Here is a 25,481-nt window from a genome sequence, read left to right as displayed (position 1 = left end):
GGTTAGTACTTGTGATACATATACACCCTCCATAACTGATAGAGTTACATAAACATATACATTTCTCCCACAAATGGTTTTGTACAATGGAATTTTAATCACTTTAGTGTCATACTTTAAAATATCAAGGTAATATTCACATACAGTTAATTGCACATGTCTTAAGTATAATACTGAATGAATTCTGATAAATGTATTCACATATGTAACAAACAGTTTCAAGATGATTTGTATTTAAATTAAAGAATATGTTGATGATGATAATGGCAAATATTAGGATAGTGCTTTTTAGTTAGAAACTTTCAAACAGAAAATAAGCACAAAGGTTAGTACTTGTGATACATATACACCCTCCATAACTGATAGAGTTACATAAACATATACATTTCTCCCACAAATAGTTTTGTACAATGGAATTTTAATCACTTTAGGGTCATACTTTGAAATATCAAGGTAATATTCACATACAGTTAACTGCACATGTCTTAAGTATAATACTGAATGAATTCTGATAAATGTATTCACATATGTGACTGTCACCCCAATTAAGATAGAGAACATTTTCATAATTCCAGAAAATTCCCTAATGTAGGAGCATAGTTTGAAGTGTATAGACTACATTTGATTATAAAAACAATTGCAGTCAGAAATCTGGCTTATTCATGCCAATAAGTTAAAAAGATAGGTCTCAATACATTTTACCAGCATCTTAAACAACGAGTAATTTTCTTTAACATTTGCTGGCAGCCAAATATGGTCCATTGTCCAGGGGCTTATCATTCGGGGAAAACTTACTCCTGAGATAGCAAAAGCTTTGCTGATTAATTTAACAATGAGCTAATTATAATAGCTTCTTATAATTAGTCCAAGGCAGGAGGTTTCGTTTCCTTTACATCAAACATGTCCATCACTGGTATCTTTTGGGCCCAGAAGGCAATCTTAGTTTTCCTGTTGAAATGGACCACCTGAAGAGACACGAACTAAAGCAAAAACAGCACAGATTTTTTTTTTAATCCTCACCCAAGGATATGTTTATTAATTTTTTAATTTTATCTTTTTAGAGAGAGAGAAAGGGAGAAAGAGAAAGAGAAACATCAATGTTAGAAACATGGATCTGTTGCCTCCCATATGCACCCTGCCCGACCTGCGATCCAACCCGTAACCTTTTTTGTGTGTGTGTGTACAGGACGATACTCCAACCAACCAAGCCACCTGGCCAGGGGCAAGAATAGCGCAGACTTAATTTTTATGCAATCAAAAAGATTAAACTTTTACCGTGTGTCAGGAATTGCTAAGTATTGTGTTCCAGCAGTGATCAAAACAGACAAAAATCTCTCTTCTCATAGACAAAAGTGACCAAAAATAATCCCCAAATCAAACCAAACTACAAAACCCACCCCAAATGAGTCCATAATGTAATGTTAGGTAATAAGAAGTCTGAAGAAAAATAAAGCAAGGTAAGGGGCTGGAGAGTGAGGAGGATGGGTCAAGATTTTTTTTTTTTTTTTTTTTTAGCGTGATCATAGAAAGCCTCTCTGAAGATGTGATATTTGAGTCAAGGTCTGTGAAAAAGGAAGGAATGACACCATGTAGGTTTCTGGAAACAGCAAACGCATAAGTCCTGAGGTGAGGACGTGTGTAAACTTCCAAGGATGGCAAGGATGCCAGAGAAGGAAGAGGGGCCACCCCCTCAGATCATATAGGACATCCTAGGCCATGGTGAGGACTTTGGAATTGGGGATTTGGGAATTAAGTGAAGTCTTTTACTTTAAAAAACCAAAAGTGAGTAAATTTTATTCTGGAGATATCTTGATTATCTAAAAAAATGATAAAACTAAAAAGGTTTTCATCATTTACAGAAACGGGTTTCAAAGACTGAAGTTGATTATAGAAATATAATGAAAATTACATTTCTGTATGTGTCTTTAAACTTGTATGTAGGAATAATTTTCTTTTCTTTTAAAAAAATATATTTTATTGATTTTTTACAGAGAGGAAGGAAGGAGAGGGATAGAGAGTTAGAAACATCAATGAGAGAGAAACATCAATCAGCTGCCTCCTGCACACCCCCTACTGGGGATGTGCCCGCAGCCAAGGTACATGCCCTTGACCAGAATCGAATCTGGGACCCTTCAGTCTGCAGGCCGACGCTCTATCCACTGAGCCAAACCGGTTAGGGCTGTAGGAATAATTTTAGATTTACGGAACAGTTGCAGTGATAGTACAGAGTTGCTGCTGTATATCCTTTTTTCGGTTTCCCCTATTGCAAACATCTCAAATCACTATGGTTCATTTGTCGGGACTATCAAATTGATACTAGTATATTGCTATGAACTAAATTCCAGATTTCATTAGGATTCTGTTAGGTTTCTCATAATGTCCTCTTTCTGTCCCAGGGTCCAATCCCTGGAACCACATCGCATTTAGTTTTCCTGTCTCCCTAGTTTCCCCTGGTCTGTGACAGTTTCTCAGTCTTCCCTTGTTTTTCATGACCTTGACTCCCTGGAGGAGTACTGGTCAGATATTCTGTAGCATGTCCTACAGCCTGGATTAGTCTGTTGCTTTTCTCATTATTAGACTAGGGTTGTGGGTTTTTTGGACAGTATACTACAGAGGAGAGGTTCTTTCTCATCACATCATACCCATATGACCTCACTGGTGATATTAACTTTCATTACTAGGTTAAGGCAGGTTTTCCAGGTTTCTCTACCACAGAGTTACTATATTATCCTTTTCCTACCATATTCTTTGGAATCTAGCTCACCCTCAGGAAAAGAGGGGCAGTAGGAATTAAGCTTCTTTGGAGTGTTTTAAGCAGAGGAGTAACACAGTCCTGTTTATGCTTTAAGAGGGTCACTCTGTGTAGAGAGCAGACTGTAGGGGCCAGAGCAGAAGCAGGGAGACTAGGCCGTAACCAGGTGAGAGCCTAGGGTGAGAATTGTTGAAACAATGAGAGTGGCTGAAATCTGTGTATACTTAGGAGATAGAGCGTATGGGTGTTACGTGGCCTTTTTGACTTCACTGCCTCTGGGTAATGATAGACATTATCTTGTTTTACTTATTACAACATCACTACTGGAAGGTCAGTGCTCTGCTTTTATAGTTGTTGGGTATTTTAGTCATTGTTGTTGGACTTGTTTGCATTCTCAGAGTAAACCTAACTGGTTTCTTAAGCCAACCAACAATGTCACAGACTTTAAAGCGAGGCAATTAGTAGCATAAAGAATTAAAGCAGTCTAGGCTAGGGAAGTTAATTTCTTCAGAACCTCCTATGCACTAGGCCCCACTTTAGATGCCTTATATCAGTTGTGAGTATGAGTTTCAAGGCCCACCAAGAGCAAAAATATAGTTTTATTTTTCTATAAGTGTACCTAGATTTTATATCAAACTTATATATTTTTCCTGATGTAAAACACTTAGTCCATTTACTAGTCCATCTTTGTCAATTCAGTTCCTTCCGTTAGTCACTTCACATATAAACTCATGTAGTTCTGGGCAGTCCCTCTTCTTCTCCTTCTTCCTGATATTGATCCTCCAAATTGCAGAGATTTGTGACTATGCTGCTGTTGGATATGTATAACATCATCCTCGGGCCATACAAAATGAGCCTGCTGTATTTGGTCAAACATTCAATTAATTCACCCCTCCTGCCTTGCCAGGGCCAGACCAAATGATTTTGCGGGCTTTCTACAGCCCCTCGGCGGATGTTCCCCACCCCTGCTCTAACGTCATGGAGTCCTTGCCCGTAACCAAAAGTTGGCTGTCTCTGTGCCTACTCGAACCATCCCCCAATGAATACTGCATCCTCTGCAGCCAAAGCTACCAGGACTTCTTATTGATTGCCCATGAAAAGGCTTCCACTGTTCGGCATCCAGCCTGCTCACCTTCCAGCCCGCGGAGTTCTTTTCATTGGCTTTGCCTCCCCTCTGGCCTGAACTAGGCTGCATTTGTGAGGTAAGTACCACCAGGGCAATCAAATGCCGCAGAAATACAGCAGGAAGATGCAAAGCCAACTATACCATTTCTTCCTCCCCCGATTTCGAGGCCCTAGGAAAAGCTGAGGGGAGGAGGCTGCTGGAGACTGCTTATTCTTGCTTGAACAGGCAGTGTTTAAAGGAAAGAAAAGAAAAGAAATGTAGTTATTTTCAAAAATCCATCCTTTTCCCTCCATTCTCTCCCTGCTGCAGGCTCCTATTCAAAGACTCATTTTCTCCCTCAGACATTTCAGTGTCTGAATTTATTTCACATAAAAAGCATGACATGTTTTTTTTTCTCTTTTTAACACACTTTTTAAGGTGACAGTGAATTTCCTTAATTTCCAGCATTTTCTTCTGGTTGCTTCTGCAGGGGAACACAGAGCAAACTTGAGCAGGTGCAGTTGCCAGAAGGAAGCCCAAGGGCCAGGGGCAGGATTGTGATGCTTGTCTCTGGGGTGTAAATGCTTTGGGGGAGCATCTTACCACAATGTGCAGGCTTTTATGCTCCTGGGACAACGAGTACCTGGGCCTGGGGAAGGACAGAGTGTGATCCAATGGCCTGTGTGCTGGGCTGGGCTTCCGGGAAGGCAAGGGCATGGTGCTGTCTCTGGGGATCCCGGAGCAAGTCCCTTCCATCTCTGGCTGTTTCTGGACATGGGAGCGTGCACCTGAGCCAGCTACAACCCCTTTGTCACCGTCAGAAATGTGGTGGGGGACGCCCCAGCCGGTTTGGCTCAGTGGATAGAGCATCGGCCTGTGGACTGAAGGGTCCCAGGTTCGATTCCGGTCAAGGGCAAATGCCTGGATTGCAGGCTCGGGCCAACGTGCGGGAGGCAGCCAATCAATGATTCCCTCTCATAATTGATGTTTCTACCTCTCTCTTCCTCTCTGAAATAAAAAAAAAAATATTAAAAAAAAAAAGAAAAGTGGTGGGGGACGGGGGTCTGCAGCCTCCTCCCTCCCACATGCACATTTTCTGGAGGCTACACTCTAAGTGACCTACCTTAAGAAAACCCCAGACAGAAGACACAGACTTGTGAATATGATGGTGGGGAGAGCATGGAGGGTTGACTATTCAGGCTATCACATTTGGTCCTTTTTATAACAACATCTAAACTAAGATTTAATTTAAAAAAATGAATGTGACATAAACCTTCTTCATGGGAGACACATGGAGTTGACGGGAAAAAGGAAACACGGACTTTGTTGAGTGAGCTTTGTGTCCCCCGCCACCTCACCGAGTCTTCACGACAACTGTGTATTGTAGATAGCATTATTTCTTTTTTTTTCTTTTTTTTAATTGAGGTATTATATGTGTACATATCTTACCATTGCCTCCCCCACCCCACACCCATACATGCCCTCACCCCCCAGAGTTTTGCGTCCATTGTTTATGCTTATATGCATGCATACAAGTCCTTCGTTTGATTTCTTATCTCCCCCCCCCCTCCCTAACTTTCCCCCTGTAATTTGAAAGTCTGTTTGTTGCTTTACTGTCTCTGTATCTATCTTTTCGTTCAAGTTTATAATGTTCTTTATTATCCATAAATGAGTGAGATCATGTGGTATTTTTCTTTCATTGACTGGCTTATTTCACTTAGCATAATGTTCTCCAATTCCATCCAGGTTGCTACAAATGATGAGAATTCCTTCTTTTTTATGGCAGCATAGTATTCCATTGTGTAGATGTACCACAGTTTTCTGATCCAGTCATCTGCTGACGGGCACCTAGGCTGTTTCCAAATCTTAGCTATTGTAAATTGTGCTGCTATGAACATAGGGGTGCATATATCCTTTCTGATTGGTGTTTCTAGTTTCTTCGGATATATTCCCAGGAGTGGGATTACTGGGTCAAATGGGAGTTCCATTTTCAGTTTTTTGAGGAAACTCCATACTGTTCTCCACAGTGGCTGCACCAGTCTGCATTCCCACCAGCAGTGCACGAGGGTTCCTTTTTCTCCGCATCCTCGCCAACACTTGTCGTTTGTTGATTTGTTGATGATAGCCATTCTGACAGGTGTGAGATGATACCTCATTGTTGTTTTGATTTGCATCTCTCGGATAATAAGTGACTTTGAGCATGTTTTCATGTGTCTCTTGGCCTTCCTTCTGTCTTCATTATTTCTACTTGGGAGGTGAGGAAATTGAGGCAGAGGTCGCACAATCAGCAAAGTAAGTAGCTTCCGCTTGTCCCAGTCACGATTCCCCTCCAAGGCTGGGGCAGGTGCCGGGAGCCTCCTGGGAGCCGCTGGCACTGCTCCAGGCCCCCAGGGTTTGCCACCGGGCTTCCCTGCTGGGGCCCCTGGCAGTCACTTCCTTCGTCAGGGTCTGATTCTCAGGATCATCTAGTCTTTCTGGCTGCACAGGGTTGTTGTGACAACCACCGCCATGAGACAACATAAAGAAGTGCTTCGTAAATGACAGCACGTTATATAAATACCAAAGGGGATCATTATCACTTTATTGCCACTGAGGGAGGCACGCCTGCTGATGAATTTATTGAAATTTAACTGAGGGACTTCTAATACAGTTTATTTTTTTATTTTATTGATTTTTTTTTTTTTTTTACAAAGAGGAAGGGAGAGAGAGTTAGAAACATCGATGAGAGAGAAATATCAATCAGCTGCCTCCTGCAAACCCCCCACTGGGGATGTGCCCGCAACCAAGGTACATCCCTTGACCAGAATCGAACCCGGGACCCTTGAGTCCGCAGGCCGACGCTCTATCCACTGAGCTAAACCAGTTAGGGCTCTAATACAGTTTTGTCTTCTGTAGCAGAATACTGACCGAGGCCTCTCGTCGTAGGGGCACATTCCCCACTCTGGTCTGTTTTACGCCGATGCAGAGTGCAACCCATTCGGTAGGCCCATGAAGAGGGTGTGTGGGGTAATCCGTAAGAACACAGCTGCTGGAGCCAAATTTCCTTCCTCTGCCACTTGCCTGCTTTGTGACTTTGGGCAAGTTACTTAACTTTTCCGTGCTTTCTAATCCGTAAAATAGCGCTAATGATAGTACCTATCCCATGTGATTACTGGGAAGATGAATTCATGCACAGCTCTTAGCACAATGCCTGGATCGTAGTGCGTGCTATCGAAGTGGTGCTGGCTGTTACACTTGCTAGTTGGTGTTGACCAACATTGATAAAATTTGCAGGAACCACACATTGGCGACAATGGTAAGCTTTGTGGTGGAGTGCTGTAATATAGAAGGCTCCAGATCAGCAGCTTTCCCTACAGGGAGCATTCCTCAAGGCTCACTAAGAAATGGCTTCTGTGACTAATTTCCCACGTGGAACAAGGGCTGTGCCAGGCTGGTAAGGACCTGCCCTATTTGGCTCGCCTCACCTCATCTCATGCCATATCATCCTGAAACTCCACACCCACCCACTGTGAAGCCTTTTAGGTCTTGGAATGTGACATGCTCTCCTCCCTCTCGAACACACACTATTCCTTTTACTTGGAACCCTCTTTCTCTGCTACCACGGACACAGGTCCACCTGTCAGCTTGCTCATACCTGTCTACCTATCCCTCAGGCCTCTGTTTAGATGTAATTTCTTGGGGGTGATTTGTCCTGATGTTCTTAGTTGGTTTGGAAAAAAGTGTTAGGATGTGGTACAGTCTTTAATAATGATTGAAATGAAAATTGTTACCCTGAAAACTGTAGAGTAATGGTATTTGCTTAACCAATTGTACATTTGTTTTAAGTAAATGATACACTACTTTTGTATCATCTGAAAGTAACTTATACAGATACTAGAGGCTCAGTGCACGAAATTTGTGCACAGGGGCAGTCCCTAGGCCTGGCAGGTGATCAAAGTGTGAGCATCTGGCGTGGAAGGGCAGGTCCCAGCTGACCTCTGGGCCCTGGGCAGCACCTGGGTCCCCGGGCCCCCGCATGCCCCCTTCCTCCTGAGTCATGGTGCCCGAGTCCCCATGCAGAGATGCGGTGATCGCGGCCGGACACCACGGGTCAGGGCACAGCGTGGGCCTCTGGGTTGCCCAGCAGCGCTGCACGGAAGCCCAGTGGGCAGTGTACTCTCTCCCGGCTGGCCTTGCATACCAGCTCCTGCGCGAATCCCCTGTGGTTCTGGCAGCTGCGGTTCTGGCAGCTGCGGCCCAGCTCACCTGGAAGAGGCTGCGTGGGTGTGGGGCAGGCTCCTTGCAGGTGCCTGGCACCTGAGCACAGGGGTATCCCCAGCATGTGAGCCCTTGTGTCCTGGGGGAGGGTAGCAGGGGGAGTGAGCTTGGTGGACACCCCGAATTCTCACCATACCTCCATCCCCATCACCCCCGCCCCCAGGTAGCCGGTGAGAGGTTGCAGCGTGTCGTCGCAATGTTCCATGCTGCCCCCTGGTGGTCAGCGCACATCATAGAGAGTGGTCAAACTCCTGGTCTCTCGGTAGAACTCCTGGTTGAACGATTGCCCGAGGGGACAATTTGCATATTACGCTTTTATTATATAGAATTCTTTGCTTTTTTGAAGTAGTTTACTCAGTTTCTTAATTGTACAAATTTCTGTTTTTCTTCTCTTTCTCTGTTTGGCTACCTATGCCCTTGTGCCAGCTCTTGACAAAATCAAGATTGACTCCTTTTTTATTTTTTTAAGAAACAGTAAGTTGAAAGTTTTACACCATTGAAAAAAAATCTAGAAAATGATGTCCAATGGCTTCTACTCTTCCTTTTAAAATTTTATCTGAAACAGTATGGTGCACCATTCAGATATTGCTTGTTGATTTCAACCCTCATTTTATAAACAAAAACAACAGAAAAAAGACAGGAAGATTTATACCTAAGCCTACTAGGTGAGAGGTAGGTAAAGGTGATTTTTACTTTACTCCTTTTGTTTCCTCTGCATTCTCTAATTTTCTACAATCAACGTGCCTCGTAATAACAAAAAGTTATTAAAATGGACAAGAGAATACAAGGATAACTTCAACGTTCTCTAACTTCAGTTCCAGTCAACGAAATTCAATAGGCAAAGAGGGTTGAGAGGGAGGAGCATTCAGAAGTGTACTGCTCCCTGCCTCCAAGGAGATGGACATCCAGAAAACTGATCAGGGAAGAGCCCCGTGGAAGATGCTCCTGCAGCTGCTCTACTGAAAATTTCCCTCTGTTTTCCTCTTCCTTCCAGCCCTCCTCTTTCCTCTCTGCTTCCCCTTTTATACCTTTTCTTTCTTTTCTCACCTACAGCACCTGCTTTCTTACCATCATCTCAGCGCCTCTGTTCCAGCTTAGCTCTTTCAAAGAAGAGTGCCCACCTTCTTCCCACACCTTCCTCATCACATTGCTTTTCCTCTGACTGCCACTCAGTTCCCCTTGATTTCTTCTCACGGATCGGGGACAAGCGAAGCACATAACATTGAAATTTTAAGATATCCAGGGATGCCTTTTTAGTTGGTGCTTAGGAACTTTTCCTAAACAAAACTTTTCACATAAGCTTTTTATAGGTATGAAAAGGTATATAATTGAATCTTTCAATCTTGACCTTTTAAAAAAGGGTGTTTTTTTTAAAATTACTACTTATTTTCCCTGTTTCCAACACATTAGAATGAGAGAGAGAGGTAATCCAGTGTTTTCAGCAAGTTAATAATCAGCCTCTAAATGTGATTGAATCTGAGGGTTAGGAAACAAGTATGTCCATTCACTTAAAAATTTTATGTATTTATTTTTTTTAGAGAGAGCACAAGAGAGAGAAACACTGATTTGTTGTTCCACTTATTGATGCATTTATTGGTTGATTCTTATATGTGTCCTGACCGGGGATCGAACCCAAAACCTTGGTATATTGGGATGACACTCTAACCAATTGAGCTACTTGCCGAGGGCCCATTTACTTATTTAGAAAAAAAAATCAAGTGGTAGGAAGAGGGGAGGAAACATAAATAGGTAATTATTATGAAGAAAAGTAGCTCTGTGTGTGTCACTGATTCTCCCCATTTTGCCATTCCAGAATGGAAAGGGACCTCAGGTGTCAGGTCATCTCTTTCATCCTCTGCCCCGTTAGCCAGTGCAGGGATCCTGCCTATATGATTTCCGCTATCCTCTTGACAACTGCCAGAATAGTTCAACTCTCCCACCACAACTTTGTATGTCCGCTGAAGACACCTTGATGTTGTGCTGAAATTTGCCTGCCTGTGAGTTCCACACACCAACCCTAGCTCTGCCTGTGGGAGCCACAGAGACAAAGTTGGCCTCGATGGGCAAACTTCAACAATTCATAGAAAGCTGATATATCTCATCTGAGATGTCGCTTTCCCAGGACAAACACCTCCATTCCCCTTCCCACACAGTGTTGAGACTCACCACCAGCCTGTAGGTCATCTCACTGTTTGTCTGTCTCTTCTCTTGGAGGGGCCAGAATTGAGCGCAGAATCCTTTGTGAGTCTGATGGGTGCAAGCATGACATTCTCTGGCCAGACCTGCACCTGCCCAGTCTCCTTTGCTCTTTTTCACTTTCTCAACCACTGCCTCTGTGTCTCAGGAACCCTAGAGCTGGTGGCCCGGGCACCTTGCCTTGTCTTTATTCTATTTCATCCTTATGTGGAAGATTTTTTGCTTTAATTGTTTGTTGGGTTTCTATAGAACCTTGACAAACCTCTTTCTTAAGAGCTTGGTAGGAGCTGGTTGGGGACCACTTATCTGTTTCTGCTCCCTTTTCTCCTAGTTTGAAAGCCCTTGCCTTTTTGCTGGCAATGGTGGCAGTTTCACCCTGGGTTTGCGGGTCAAGGTTTTGGTTTTGGACCTTGGCCTTACTATCCAGTTAGACCGGTGCTCAGACCTGGCTCAGAGCCTCCCATTGAGACTTACCCAGGGTGGCTGCGGAGGGCAGGGCAGGGCAGGGCAGGGCAGGGTGGGGGTGAAGTAAAGATGGGGTGAGTTGAGCGGGTGTGACTGGGTTGCATGGGAAACTGACTTGTTTCTCTAAATCACTTGGGCCTGGTGGTGGCAGAGCTGGTGGGTGGCAGAGGTGACAATGGAGGAAGTGGATTTAACTGAGTCGTAGTCCTGGATAATCAGCTGGGAGCCGCTGGGCAAGTTATGTGTCCTCTCCCAAATGATGACACTGGCTAGCATTGCCCACTGCTGTCATCTATCAAGCACCGACTCTGGCACCGTGCAGCCAGCAGCTTCACAGGCATCATCTCATTCGATTATGGCAGCAAAGTCACAAGGAAGGTCATTTGACAGAAGAAGAGATGGAATTGCCAGTGGTTAAGTACTTTGCCCAAGGTCAAGAAGAAGAGACGGTAGCTTAGAGAGGTTAGGTAATTTGCCCCAGGTCACGAGGTTGTACCTAGTTCAGCTGGGATTTGAACCCAAGTGGTCTGAGCGCCTGTTTTCTGAACCACGATGCTATGCACCACCCGCCCCCACCCCTCCATTTTGCTCGGTTCTATGGCCTGTCATAATGCAGCCGCAGTTCTAAGGTCCCAGGAGGACCATGTTCAGATCATTTGTCATTAGTGTGACAGCAGCGTCCTGGAGCCTGTGTGTTTATGCTCCTCTGTTTTCTACCTCTGAGCTAAGGCTGCCTATGATCTAGCCTGCATGCACATGTTCAGGTAGCAAGACTACGTTTCCCTCAGAAATGGTCTTATGACTGGGTTGCTATCAGCATCTCCATATTCAGGGATAAAAACTCAGAAACAACCAAGTAAGTTTTCTTTGAGTGGGAAGCCTCTCTAAAACATTGTTATCAATTATTCATGTTGGCTGAGGTTGTTTACTTGAAATATTTTTTCTTCTTGTAAACATAAGAAAAATTAATTGCTCTGGCCTTTTCTCTGTGATTTTCTGATGTCCCGGCATGCCAATGCATGAGAAAGCTTAACACATAGAATGAGTAATACTCTGTAGTTAAGGACTGGTATTTCAGTTGCCCAAGGTTGTGGAAATGTTATTGCAACATGGGAGTTAGCCCTTGAGAGAAGAGGGCAGGGGGGAGAAGGGAGGGAGGGAGGGAGGGAGGGAGGGAGGGAGAGAGAGAGAGAGAGAGAGAGAGAGAGAGAGAGAGAGAGAGAAAGGGGCCTGTTGTCCTTTACTGAAAAAAATCCTTTCTTCTTTAAGGATCTTAATTTACTTTCCTTCAACACAACAAAATATTGTAGTTATTATTTCCTTGGATTTGCACATTATATTGACAAGGCTCAGCGATCCTTGGGTCTGTGTAGAATGCAGCGTTTTCATATTTATTATCACAACATGTGTGCATGTATGACAGAAGGTTAGAGAAATGTTTTCACATTGAAAGATAGCAAATCGGGGGCATCAGAACGGCCAGCAAGCTGGTGAAGGGCAGGAGAAGAAACCAGAGAGCCTATTTTTATAGATTTATGTACTTCCTATCATAGAGGTAAAGTTCAAACTTCCAAGAAAAACCCCCAACGCCTTGGCATAAATACTATATGGCACATAAAAAGTGTTCTCAGTACATGTCAATTCCATTCTTCTTCCTCACCAATAATATAATCATATTTACTATGGACTGGCCATTTCCATAACTAAAATTAGTTGTCATGTAAAAGTCAGCGTTCTTTGTCTCGGTAGTTGTTAATGTATAAATTTATTTTGAACCCAGTTACAGCACTAGGCACCCTCCAGTACCACTTACCTAAATATGGTTCTAGCTTACATGGCTTCTCCTGTACTCTCTCTCGCATCTGTTTGTACCCGGGTATAACTTAATCTTCTGCCTCTTTGTTTTCTTTCTGCCTAAGTGAGGAACAAGAATGCCGAGATTGTTCAGGACACACCTGTGCGCTGTTGCAGAGCGGCTGATCTCCAGGGAAGGCTGGTTTTGCCACACAGGTGGTGACTGGGAGGCCTCCGCAAGGCTCCCAATGAAGAGGGGGCACAAAACAAAGCCAGTGGATGTGGAGGTGGGAGTCGGGAAGGGGGAAGGAAATAACCTTCAACAGGGTATTTAGCAGATGCTGCTTAATTACTCTGAGTGCCAAATCGTAATTTGAAAGGCAAATATCACAGGGGAGTAGAATTTTAACGTGTGTATGTGCACACACACACCCCTCCCCGCCTCCCCCTTTTCCCTCTAAGGTGCATCTTCTTCTACCTTTTGTTTCTCAAGTAGTTCCTCTTCCTTGACTTGCTGATAGAAAATTAAAGATTGAACCATTCCATCCGGGTTAACCCCATTCCCTGTTGGAGCCACGGGTCAGAGGTGGGTTGCCCCCGGATGTGGCTTTTTCTTTTTTAACGGGGGTTGAATCAGTACCGAATGTCATCTGTACACTGAAGAAGGACTGAAGATAGAGCACAGTTACTATTGCCATTTTAGGTGCCAGTGCAGCAGGCAACACAGGGGTCTAGATTTGGGGGTTTTGGAACACAAACTAAAATGCGTTGTCAGTTAGGTTTCTGGGGTTGCAAATGCAATTGGACTCTATATGGCTCGGATTAGAATGGGGATAAATGTGAGTCATTTAATATTTCTGCTTTGAACTTCCTGTCTAGAGCACAGAGTACCTTCCATCCATTTCGCGCCGCACCCCTCTGCCCTCAGAAATAGTGTTAGCATGAGGAGGCTTGTCAGCTATTTACTCTCTTTTAGCCATCTACTTAACTTTTTTTGGACTCAGCTTCTTCATCTAGAAAATGGGGTTGACTCCTTTATGTTGTGATAATTGGATAGTAGTCAATAAAATCAAGGGGTAGTTTCCATCTGTAGAATAGCATGTGAAGAATTTTAATCCTTAAAAATTAGATTCTATTACAATATTAATGAAATAGTCATCTGAAAATATTGTTTCACTAACAAAGAAATGCACCCAGAAGAATAATGACATTATTTTTATCATTATCTATCAGATTGGCAAAGATAAAATATATTGATCATATGTAGTGTTTGTGAGACTATGGGGATGTTGGATCAACTTTTCTGCAAAGTATATTGTAAATATATTTAAAAATTTAAAATGGTCATGATTTTTGATGAAGTAATCCCTTTTCTAGAAATTTATTCTAAAAGAAAGTCAGAAAGGTACTCAAGGATATATTTATAAGCTGTTCATCTCAGCTTCATTAATAAGAGTAAAACTAGGGTATAAAATACATGCCCACTAATAGGAAATTATTTAAATGAATTATGATATACCCCCAAATGGAATATTCAGTGGCTGTTCAAAGGAAAGATATAGTTCTATGTTTGTTTGTTTGTTTATTTATTTATTTATTTATTTTTTATTTTTAAAATATATACATTTTATTGATTTTTTATAGAGAGGAAGGGAGAGGGATAGAGAGTTAGAAACATCGATGAAAGAGAAATGTCAATCAGCTGTCTTCTGCACACCCCCTACTGGGGATGTGCCCACAACCAAGGTAGATGCCCTTGACTGGAATCGAACCTGGGACCCTTCAGTCCTCAGGTCGACGCTCTATCCACCCAGCCAAACCGGCTAGGGCTAACTCTATGTTTATTGATATGAAAAGATATCTAGAAAATATTGTTAAGTGGAAAGTAAATTATGGAACTCTTTAATATTATTCTACTTGGATGATATATTTATATCTATAATTATATTAATATACATAAATAATACTATATTTGTGTATATGGTCTTCAGATGAGAGAGTTATTGGGGAGTGACTTTTACTTTGTACTTTATATACCGTTGACCTACTCAAACATTTTTCATAGTGAATGGTGTTATGTTTTATAATCTGCCAAAACCATAATAATAAAGAAGAAAAAAGAACCCGAGGGGCACTCAAATAAAAGAAACTCTGCATTCTACTGCTTCTACTAATTTCTCTCATTTGTAATATGACCACTGAATTGGATACACTCAACTTCTGATCAGCTAAGCAGGTACACAGGCCTACGCTATTTACAATGGACTAAAGAAACAGTAAAAGATAAACAAGTCTGAGATAAACAGTATAAAGATATGATATAAATTGGTGGGACCGCCATAAATAACACGCTAATCTATTTAATGAAATAATATATGACAGGCACCCGATGAGCTTGTGAATTGAATATCATGTGAAAATAAGGTTGTTGAATGTTAGCGTAAGTGATAGGGGCCACCGCCGGGGGATGATAGGCCCTGCATTCAGTGCTGTGGGAAGTACGATTCTCTCTCCAGCCTCTTTTCTTTCTGAGAGACCCAGTGGTGGGCATTAGAGACTTTCAGTCTACTTTGCCTTTATTTTGGACTGAGACCTAGATGCTATCATGTAAAAATATCCCCACTAATGCATATTAAGATGTGACATGCTTCCTTTTTTTTTATTTTGTATGCCTTTGTATCATTAACCTGAGAGGGAAAAAAAAAAGAACCCATATCCCGACGTGTAACTAAAAACCTCCCGGTGGGATTTGTTTAGTGTGAGAGAGTGATTAGTAATTTTTAGTGATTAGTAATTTTCTCCCTCAGGTGGTTTTTCTGCATTCCTGTAGAGATCGTGTACACAACAGGGCTGCCAAGTGAGAAGAAAAAACTCAGGCAGAAATATCACGCTTTAGAAAACAGTATGTGTGCGTGTGTGTGTGTGTGTGTGTGTGTGTTTTAAATAACTATTTTAGTTACTTTGACAAATAAAGTGCTTTGATTTGGAATCATTGCTTTTATGTCTTACATAATCTCTGGTTTTGCAAAAAGTTCCATTATGTAATAATTTTATACAAGGGAATTATATCTGTGTTTCCATCTGCTCACAACCCCGTCTCCCTCACACCCTTTCTATTCCCCTCTTTGGTTTTGGAAAGCAAGCCAGTTCTGAAAATCTTGGCTTTAGGTCGCTTCAGGGATTTATTTGTAGTTTTTTAGGAACCACTGTGGAAATCACAGGATTGAGGCAGGAGGAGTTTAGCTTTTCAATTAACAAAAAGAAAAAAAAGACTGTGAGGTCTACAATGAGAGCTCCATGAAGGAGAACCGTTCTTCAGTGTCCCTCCGGGTCAGCCCAGTCCACTTCCCAATAGAGCGGGCATTCCCATGAACTCACACTCACCTGGGCAGTTGGGTCACTAGCAAGAGTATGTGGTTGTTTTCTTCCTGCCACACCCTGGAGATTGGTAGTTATTTAGCACAAAGATTAAGCAACCTGTGTGGCCTCAGGATTTTCCCACTTGAAGCTTTGATAACTTTACTTTTACATATCCATGGGCACATATACTGGGTCCAGTGACCTAGTTTGTAGCTGCTAGGTCCTCAGAAGGTTGCGCTCTGAACTCAAGAAAGTGATAGACTGTGTTTGGATTACTCTTTGGTTTCTAAGGCTAACGTGGGCACTTAGAACAGTAAATGAAATAAGCTTTAAAGTTGAGAGTGAATGCACTTACACTGACAAAATTGAATAATTTGTTGACCAATCTTATCCAGTTGGTGGACGTTAGCTATGCTTCCTTGCACTCCTCCTCCTCTATCCTCCTCCTCCTCCTCCTCCTCCTCCTCCTCCTCCTCCTCCTCCTCCTCCTCCATCTCCTCCTCCTCCTCCTGCTCACTGTCACTTATGTAGCTATTGCAATTTGCAGCTACAAGCACCTTCTCATGCATTCTCTTTTGTCTTATGGCAGTTCTTTGAGGCCCCAGGAGGGTGTTGAGTGTCTCACCATTTTAGACATGAAGATGCTGAATCTCTAAAACACACATCTAGTATCAGAGCACAGAAGAGAATCTAGATTTTCTAATTGAGAGCTTGTTACTTTTTCTGAAGCACCTCAGGGTGGGTTTTGGGAGGGGTGCACCAAGCACTTTAACCTTCAGCTGAGATCCTAACCTGCTTTGAACTCTGATCTTGAGCAGAGACTAGGGTTACCTTTCGAATACAAGTGATGGCTTAGAACGGATGGATTAGTCATTCTGCCAGTTCAGTGTAATTACCTAAGGAAATATGAGTTCCCCCTCTTTCGTAAATTGGCGATGTGATGGTGCGGGGAAGTGTCCTGACAAGCCTGAGGTGTCACCTTGTGAGGTCCTCCACAGAGACTGTGTTAGGTTACCTGTTCCATGCAATGCGTGAACCACCCCCAGCCCTGTCTCCATGGATACAAACACAGAACTTGCTCTCTTAAATTCTCTAAATCCAAGTGTGAATGGCAATCCCAAATTGGCTGTCCTAAGCCACCCAGGACAGCAGGAAGCATTTAAATGAACCAAAAATATAAAGTGAGACTGACTCATTCCTGGGGAAGAGGCAAAGGTGGATGACTTTCCATTGCCCTGGCTAGAGAACTTGAATGGGCTAAAATGCATCCTACACTTTACCACATCTCCCTTCCCCTTCTGGCCATCACCCCATTGTCACGCCAGGACTGTAAGCTGTTATGCAAGGTGGAAAAAGAAAGGGAGCTGGGTGGGGTGCGGTGGGGGGAAGGGGGAGGCTCAGAACAAAGTCTGGAACTAGTTAGCACTTAGAAGTTCCAGACTACAGCAACTCTAATGTTAGGGAGACATTTCCTATTTTTTTTATTTTCCAAGCCTAGTGCAGTGCCAGGCACATAGTAGTAGTTGCTCAATAGATATTTGAGGGGATGATAATAAACTAGTGTGGGCCTTACTTACCTCACCTGAAGTTTCCTATGGGTCAAGCTCCCAGTTCAAACGGTTGGCTCTGCCTGATGGCTGCCACTAGTTTTGTCACTCTATTCTTGCTCTCATTTGTGGGCCCCAGGCGTTGCCTGGCTTTGAGGGCCTGCTAATTCAAAAGGCTATATGCACCCCTATGTTCATTGCAGTGTTATCTACAGTAGCCAAGATTTGGAAGCAGCCCAAGTGCCCATCAGTTGATGAGTGGATAAAAAAGCTGTGGTCCATTTACATAATGGAATACTACTCAGCCATCAAAAAGACGGAAATCTACCTTTTGCAACAGCAAGGGTGGACCTGGAGAGTATTATGCTAAGTGAAATAAGCCAGCCAGAGAAAGACAAGTACCATATGATTTCACTAATATGTGGAATCTAATGAACAAAATAAACTAACAAACAAAGTGGAGACAGACTCATAGATACAGAGAACAAACTGACAGCTGTCAGAGGGGAGGATTTTGAAGGCTGGGTGAGAAGGGTGAAGGGATTAAGCAAAGAAAAAAAAAACAAAGAAAGACTCATGGACACCGACAATAGTATAGTGATTGCCAGAGGGAAGGGGGTTGTGGGAGATAGGAGAGGGTATGGGGGGATAAATAGTGATGAAGGAGACTTGACTTGGGGATGGTAAACACACGATATAATATACAAAAGATGTATTATAGAATTATAAAACTGAAATCTGTACAATTTTATTAATCCGTGTCACCCCAATAAATTCAATAAAGAGAAACCTAACAAAACCAAACCAAAGCCTATATATAAGTGGGTAAGTATGTGTGTGTGTGTGTATATATATATTATCAAATGTATATGTATTTTCTATGTGTGTATATATATTCATATTTGAGAAAGGTCTGGAAGGGCAAACACCAAATAGTTAAGGATGGATATCCATGGAAAGAGAAAATAGAGGCAGATGATTATATCATCAGCTGATCATCTATAGCTCTAGTATCTTCTCTTTCCTTCTGCCATTTTGGACTATGTATCTCATACGAAGAGGAAATGAAAAGATGGCTAACTTAATTTTGCATTTCTTAGCATTTGTGCCTATGCCTCTTCTCTCCTATGATGTGTTTGTGTCTCTGTGTTGAAATTATTGGGAAACTATTAGTGAATCGGAGGTTGTGGATTAGTGTCAGAGTTCATGTATCTGTTTTTTTTTCTTGTTTCCCATGATTTGATTGTCATGGGTAATATGTACAGCCGGGAGTAGATTAAAGATATTAAAAATATTAATAAACTATAATTTCCAAGATTTTTATGTTAGAATGCAGATGACTCCTTTCTCAGGTTCAAAGAAAGCCTTGAGCAAAATGATAAGGATGACGCGGTTGTTTGTTATATCTTCTTTCAATGCCCGTGCTCTCTAGTTATCTCGAATGACAGAGATTTTCAAGTAGACCCAGGTCTGAACATCAGCTTCATCAGTTACCAATCATGTGAACTTGGGCCACTCGTTTAGTCTTCCAAAGCCTTAGTTATGGGGATTTTGTGAGGGTTAAGTGATTTCCATGTATGAAAATGCTTAGTACACACAGCAGATGCTCAATTGCTGTTTTCTTCTGATCCTTTTTTAAAAAGAATTCTCTCAAAAATGCTTTTGGGTTTTGGTGTTCTCAGGGCATTTTAATGTTTACCAGTGCCCTACGGCTTAGGACTATCTGCAGTTGTGTCACTTCTTTCTTTGCCCCCTCCTCTGTTTCCCTTCTTTCTTCTCCATTCCTCACTCTTTGGTCATTTCATCTTGCCTTCTCCTCTTCCTTTTTACTTCCATTCAGAACTCTATGCCTTCTTCCCTTCCGCTTCTCCAATTATTTCCTAAGACTACTGGGGGAGAGACAAGTGGGTCATAGAGAAAAGAGAAAGAAACACAGTGTAGAAAGGGAATAAAAACAACTCTTCCTCCTTCACAGTTGAGCCACACAGGATCTCTCTCATTTCTCCAAACTGTGCTTTGTTATAGCTCCATGTCTTTGCACATGCTGTTCCTTTTTATTTTCCCTACTTTACTTGGCTAAATGACACTTGTGCTTCTGGTCTCAGAGGCATTTCCTTGGGGTGGGGGTGGGGGGCGGTCCTGGGCTCCAATGAACTAAGTCATATACTTCTGCTCACTGCTCCCACAGTGCTCCACGTTTCCCAGATCAAAATACTGATGTGACTAAACTGGAATTGCTCATTTAACAGCCTCTCTTTTCTGCTAAACTCTAAACTTTCATGCACAAGGAATGTGTTTCACTTGTTTGTTTTCCCATTTCTATCACTTGGCTCAGGGCTTGGCCTGAGCTAGGTGCTTATTGAATGGAGCTGTAACTTGATGTGTTCATCATCAAGGTGTCTGGGAGAGAGCATGATGATTTTTCTCCAGCTGAATTCTGCTCTGGGACCTCTGTACTATTCTTATCCTACCTAATAATAGACAAATATGCAAATTGACCATACCTTCGCTATGCCCGCGATTGGCCAGGAGGCGCGGGGGGGGGGGCGGGACTCAGGGTGGCCGGGGTGGCCGATTGGGCTGGCGGGATGCTGAGCTCGTGTCACCAGCGGCGGCTCGAGCTCAGCATCTGTGCCATGGCTGTGCTGCGGCACAGAAGGGGCCTCTGGGGCAGCGAGCTCACGTCCCACTGTGGACCATCAAAAGCGGGGAAGCTGGGTGCCTGTCCACTCAGGCACCCCGCCGGAGGCTTCTGAAAGGCCTGGTGCACCAGCGGACAGGCATCCAGCTCCCCCGTGATCAAAAGCGAAAGCGTGTAGGGGACCCTACACGTGCATGATTCAATCATGCACTGGGCCTCTAGTAATAAATAATCTCAAGTAACCCAAAATAAAAGCATTAAAATATCAGATACGATCTGTGCCTATTTTATTAGAATAAAATTTCAAATCCCCTTAGCCTGGGGGTTATGGCTCCAAGTGAACTTTTCATCCCTTCATCCCTCCATGAACCTGATGATACAATCACACAAACTTGCCAACTTATACTTACCTTCGTGTCTTTGCTCATGCTGTTTCCTCAACTTGCAGGGGTGAGTTTCCTCATTCTTTGCTTATGGAAAGTCTTCTTATCCCTCAAGCTCCAGTTCAAATAATGGTTCTTACTTTTTAGAGTTATTGTGAGAATTAAATGAGATAAACTGCATAAATGCATAGCACAGTGGTTACCATGGAAGAAGCACTCCGTAAAGATTAGCTATTAGCATTTTTTTCTCAACAAGACTTTAAGCTCAGAGAGGGTAGGAATTATTTTTATACTACTTATATCTGTACTCTAAGTATCCAGCATAAGGCTGAGTATATAGCAAATGCTCAATAAATGGTTGAATAAATGAAGAGATAATGGTCTAAATCAGTGATTTTCAACTGGTGTGCTGCAATAATTTTAAAAACATGCGATATCTGACTATTTAGTCAGGGGCAGTGACCTCTTTTCTCTTAGATTGTCAAATGAAAAAATGACAATAGCCAACAAAACAATAACCATCCGGTGTGAATGAATGAAAATGATACCTATTTTTTTTGGTCAGATCTGCAAAAATATTTTTTGGTGTGCCACAGAATTTTAGAAATTAGTTTATGTGTGCCATGAGATGAAAAAGGTGGAAAACACAGTAGGGCAGACCACTTAGTATATGTAGCAAGCTATCTCTAGGCCCTATTAATTTTGGATAACAACAGTATCAGGATAATTATAACACATTAAAAATATATTTTTATTGATTTCAGAGAAGAAGGGAGAGGGAGAAATAGAAACATCAATGATGAGAGAATTATTGATTGACTGTCTCCTGCACGCCCCACACTGGGGAGAAAGCCCGAAACCCTGGCATGTGTCCTGACCGGGAATCAAACTGTGACCTCCTGGTTCATAGGTTAATGCTCAACCACTGAGCCACGCTGTCCGGACACAATACATCTATTTTTATAACTTTTATTTAAGTTTTTGAATTGGTAGTACATTCACAGGTTTTAAATATAAAATGTATAAAAACTATTAATTAAAAGATTCTTTTCCTTCCCTGCCATTTATTCAACCATCTTTATTCCTCTGAGAGGTAACCACTATTATTGCTTTCTTATTATCCTATCAGGGAAAATTTTTAATGCAAATAAAAACCAATACAAATATACATATGCACCTTTTGTTTTATTTTTCCAATATAGTAAAATAGTATATACCACTTAATTTTAGTAAACATAGAGATTTTTTTCATATTAGCACATTAATAGTTTCTTAATTCTTTTTTTACAGTTGCATAGTATTTCATGTAGATATACCCATAATTTATTTAATTCCTATAGGTTGTTGCCAAATTTTTCCATTACAACAATGCTACAGATAATATCCCTGTACTTAATTTGTTTTACATTTGTATACCTGTAGCAAAAATTCCTAGAAGTAGAACTGCTGGGTCAATGGGATATGTATTTGAAACTTTGTTAGACACTGTCAGATAGCCCTCCATAAGAATTCTACCAATTCGTAGCTCACTAACAACATATAAAAGTGCTATTTTTAATGCAGTTTTGCCAACAGAGTTTATTATCAAACTTTTGGAATTTTTGTCAGTCTATTAGGTAGAAGAAAATACCTTCAACTTCACCTAGTTTTAATTTGCATTTTATTACCAGGAGTAAAGCTGGACATGTATTTCCCCCCACTTGTTTAAGAACCATATCTATTTCCTCTTCTGTGAATACTCGGTTCCTATCGCTGTGAACTTTTTAATTGGATAAATGATTTTTCTGTTACTCTTATGGATTGGTGGGCACTCTTTACATTGGCGGGAGATTAGCCCTTTATTGAGGTTTTAAGTTGCTGATATTTTTGCCTAGATGTATTTGAGTTTTACTTGACTTATATCCCCTTCCTCCCTCCCGCCGCCGCCTGACCCCACCTCAAAAACTGTTTTGATTCTTACAGAGTGGCTCTTATCAATCGTTTCTTCCATGGCATCTAGATTTTGTGTCAGTTATGAAAGCTTTCAACACTAAGGCTATAAAAGAATTCTCTCAAAAAATTTTGTATTTATTTTACTTTTATATATATATATATATATATATATATATATATATATATATATATATATATATATTTTTTTTTTTTTTTTTAATTTTTTAAAAATATATTTTATTGATTTTTTACAGAGAGGAAGAGAGAGGGATAGAGAGCTAGAAACATCGATGAGAAAGAAACATCGACCAGCTGCCTCTTGCACACCTCCTACTGGGGATGTGCCCGCAACCAATGTACATGCCCTTGACCGGAATTGAACCTGGGACCTTTCAGTCTGCAGGTCGATGCTCTATCCACTGAGCCAAACTGGTTTCGGCTTTATTTTACTTTTAAATATGGAATCTATTTGAACTTTCAGGATCCTTTTTAAGCCATTTCAAGAAAATATGTCTTTGTGATAGGTTTGCTAGATTTAAAAAATAAAAATAAAAATGCCCTGCTAAATTTGAATTTCAGACAAACAAAAAATTACTTTTTTAGGACAAGTATGTTTCATGCACTATTGGAAGTTTCACTCATCCTAAGTAATGACTGTTTATCTGAAATTCAAATTTAACTGGGAATCCTATATTTTATCCTATAAATATACGTATATTTATAGATTGGGAGCCACTAGCCTTTCTGCTTACACACTCTGAATTGTTCTAAATCTCAATTTAAGCTATATCAGGGCCCTAGTACTTTTCTTCATTCTCTCTTTAGAAGTTTAATGGTGTCATACAATGCCTGTATCCACTTCTTATAGATTCTGAAGTTGTACACACAACCGGTATTAGAAAAGTCAAAATAAATTCATTTATTTACAATTGAATGAATGCCTAGTTCCCTTCTGAGATTCTATCCAATGAATGCTATGAGAAAATCACATCCAGGAGCAGTAAGAAAGTACCTAGTAACAGTGGAGAGCTAGTCCCCTGTCTTGTTGTAATGAGTTCCTAAGAATAGTTGGTTATCAAAATAATTATTTCAATTATTATTTCAAGAGGTTAGAGGCTAGAGTTTCAGGAGTTTAAATAACATTTTAAAATTCTAAGTATTCTCTTTGATTAAATCAGTCAAAAACCAAATTTAATTTTTTTTATTTTTTACTTTTGAAAAATATGTACTCAGGAGTCTTATATCTCTTAGTATTCCCATTATGATTAACAAAGCACAAAGTTGAGATAATATTCCCCTTCTCTCCACAAAACTGTAGCACAAATCACAGCCATCATGACAAACAGAGACTGTGTTGTCAGTGAAGCAGCAAGTTCCCAGTTATGTTACAACCAATGGAGGAGAGTATACTTACCTCTTTCTAATTTATTTGATGCGTCTCATTAACCCACTCATTCATTCAACAGATATTTCTTTTTGAAAAAAAAATTTAATCTTTATTGTTGAGATTATTACAGATGTCCCTCTTTTTTCCCCCCTTTGCCCCCCTCCACCTGGTTCCTGCCCCACCCCAGACCCTCACCACCCTATTGCCTATGTCCACAGGTAATGCATATATGCATACAAGATCTTTGTTTAATCTCTACCCACTTCCCCCATCCTCCTTCCCTCTGCGAATCGTCAGTCTGTTCCATTCCCATGCCTCTGATTCTATTTTATTCACCAGTTTATTCTGTTCATTAGATTTCTTATTTTTTTAATTTTGATTTTTAGATTCAATTGTTGATAGGTATGTATTTGTTGCCATTTTGTTGTTTATATTTTTGATCTTTTTCTTCTTCTTCTTTTTCCTCTCTTGGAAGAATACCCTTCAACATTTCTAATAATGCTGGTTTGGTGGTGATGAACTCCTTCAGTTTTTTCTTGTCTGTGAAACTCTTTATCTGACCTTCAATTCTAAATGATAGTTTTGCTGGGTAGAATAATCTTGTTTATAGGTCCTTGCTATTCATCACTGTGAATATTTCTTGTCACTCCCTTCTGGCCTGCATAGTTTCTGTTGAGAAATCAGCTGACAGTCATATGGGCATTTCCTTGTAGGTAACTAACTGCTTTTCTATTGTTGCTTTTAAGATTCTCTCTTTGTCATTAGCCCTTGGCATTTTAGTTATGATGTGTCTTGGTGTAGTCCTTTTTGGGTTCCTCTTGTTTGGGATTCTCTGTGCTTCCTGGACTTGTAAGTCTATTCCTTTCATCAGGTAGGGGAAGTTTTCTTTCATTATTTCTTCAAATAGGTTTTCAATATCTTGCTCTCTCTCTTCTTCTGGCACCCCCATAATATGAATGTTGGTATGCTTGAAGTTGTCCCAGAGGCTTCTTATACTATATTCGTATTTTTGAATTCTTTTTTCTTTTTGCTCTTCTGGTTGACTGTTTTTTGCTTCCTTTTATTTAAAATCGTTGATTTGATTCTCAGAATCCTCTACTCTATTTCAGTCAGTGTATGCTTAGTTTCTGACTGGTCATTTTCCATTTTTTTTTTTTTGGAGATTTCTAGAAGGTTCTTGAGTAACCTTATAACCATGGTTTTGAATTCTATATCCAGTAATTTGCTTTCTTCCATTTCTTTCATTTGTGACATGTTTCTTTGCTCCACATTTTGGCTGCTTCCCTGTGTTTGTTTCTATGTATTGGGTAGAGCTGCTATGTCGCCTTGAGTTGGTAGAGTGTCCTTGTATAGTAGGTGTTCTATAGGGCCCAGTGACTCAGCCTCCCTAGTCACCTGAGTTGGAAACTCTAGGTGCACCCCTTTGTGGGCTGTGAGCACAGTCTTGTTGTAGTTGAGACTTGATTTATGTTGGTGTCACTGGGAGGAATTGACCTCCAGGCCAATTGGCTGTGAGGACCAGCTGCGACTACAGTGGGAGAGCTGCTGTGTAGAAGACACCCCTATGGAGCAGAACTTGCTTCAGTGGGTCTTTGAGTGTGTCGCTTATGGATGTGTAGAGTTGTAATCTGGTATAGTCTTACACTGACCACTGGGTACACT

Source organism: Cnephaeus nilssonii (genome assembly GCF_951640355.1).
Source record: "Cnephaeus nilssonii genome assembly, chromosome: 3".
Taxonomy (NCBI): Eukaryota; Metazoa; Chordata; class Mammalia; order Chiroptera; family Vespertilionidae; genus Cnephaeus; species Cnephaeus nilssonii.
Note: the sequence above shows the minus strand (reverse complement) of the source record.